The 1,558-nt window shown below is 39.8% G+C and overlaps 1 non-coding gene across 1 annotated transcript; it reads right to left on the minus strand.

Annotated features, from left to right (window-relative positions):
• Nucleotides 1-269: 269 nt before the first annotated feature.
• LOC131515548 (U6 spliceosomal RNA) lies at nt 270-376 on the minus strand. Its single transcript, XR_009263618.1, has one exon. It is a non-coding gene; the product is annotated as a U6 spliceosomal RNA (small nuclear RNA).
• Between the last annotated feature and the right edge of the window lie 1,182 nt (nt 377-1,558).

Genomic DNA, 1,558 nt, shown 5'->3' on the forward strand with positions numbered 1-1,558 from the left:
GGTGCTTGTCTTTGATGATTTTTCTGACTTCCAGTCATGTAAAAACCGTAGATTTGAACACATTTCCAATTTTGTCATTATGACAGTTGCACATGTCAAAGTAAGAGAACAAAACATATTTAGAGTGTCTTAGCTTGATTTATAACTTAAATATTAGGACATATGGTATGTTGGCCTTCAATTTTACTTTAGTTTTTTTTAGTTCTATAGGCATTAAGTAGTTTACCAATTGGTACAAATCAGATTTTTTAATATGCAGAAAACATGAAAAAAACGTGGAATGCTTCACAAATTTGTGTGTCATCCTTGTGCACGAGCCATGCTAATATTCTCTGTACCATTACAATTTTAGTATATGTTCTGCTTAAGTGAGCACTCCAATTTAACTCTTAATTTGTGTCCTGCAACCCTTACTCCTGGGTCTGTCTGAACACACTTGACCCAGCACTATCCAAGCGACCAGGGTTAGGTGACCTGGCTTCCTAGTGGTGACATTTCAACACGGAAAGGAAGTAATGTCGTGTTAGCCTGAAAATATCTTAACTATTCACTCAGAAAATATTGTCACATGCCTTTGGTTCTGGTGATGTAGTTTCCTTTCTAAAGAGGATTTTCTTTTCCTGAAGAGAATCAGTCATTTTTCTGCTCTGCATCTTACAAAGTTTTTTCACTGAGATTTTCATCCCAGGAGTTCTGGTATAGAACACATGCAGAACAAATTCGGGTCTTGTGCAGAGAAACACTTAGGGAAATCTTCATTTTTAAAGGTCACTGTTTGCTGTCCACAACACTTTATAATAACTGCACTCCCCATTTAGTGGGACTTCAGAAATATTGTTTATGAATTATGTGTGGAGATAATAAAATATGATGTCAAATTTGTCCGTTTGCTTGTATACACACACCATACACAAACGTATATAATATATATGTTCATAATGAATTTACCTCTGTAAATAAATGACAATAAGGAGAGAAGAGATGCGTAACAAAATGTGTTAAATCTACATTGGGAGCTGATGTAGTGCCCAGGAAAAATTTTCCTAATTTTTTTATGTTTATTTATTTTTGAGAGAGAGAGAGTGAGAGAGAGAGCGTGGGCGCACGCGCAATCACACACACACACACACACACACACACACACACACACACACACAAGTGGGGGAGGGGCAGAGATAGATGGAGACACAGAATCTGAAGCAGGCCCCAGGCCCTGAGGTGTCAGCACAGAGCCCGAGGTGGGACTGGAATCCATGAACTGTGAGATCATGACCTGAGCCAAAGTCGGATGCTCAACCAACTGAGCCACCCAGGTGCCCCCTGAATTTTACTATAAGAGAAAGTAAAAGCCATCTATTAGTTGCCCACAGTAGAGAGAAGATAGTGGTTTGTCCTCAAGTACAAATGACGAAGAGGGGACCCCACCTTGAAGGAAGAGTCCCACAGCTAGGGTGGGTAGTCTGTGCTTCCTGCTACTCCTTTTTATTTTACTAATCTTTTAATGAGTCATCCTCCAGGATGCCTCCCCACTAACAAGGGACCCGAGCTTCCAAATTCC

This window comes from Neofelis nebulosa, chromosome 6 (genome assembly GCF_028018385.1).
Source record: "Neofelis nebulosa isolate mNeoNeb1 chromosome 6, mNeoNeb1.pri, whole genome shotgun sequence".
NCBI lineage: Eukaryota > Metazoa > Chordata > Mammalia > Carnivora > Felidae > Neofelis > Neofelis nebulosa.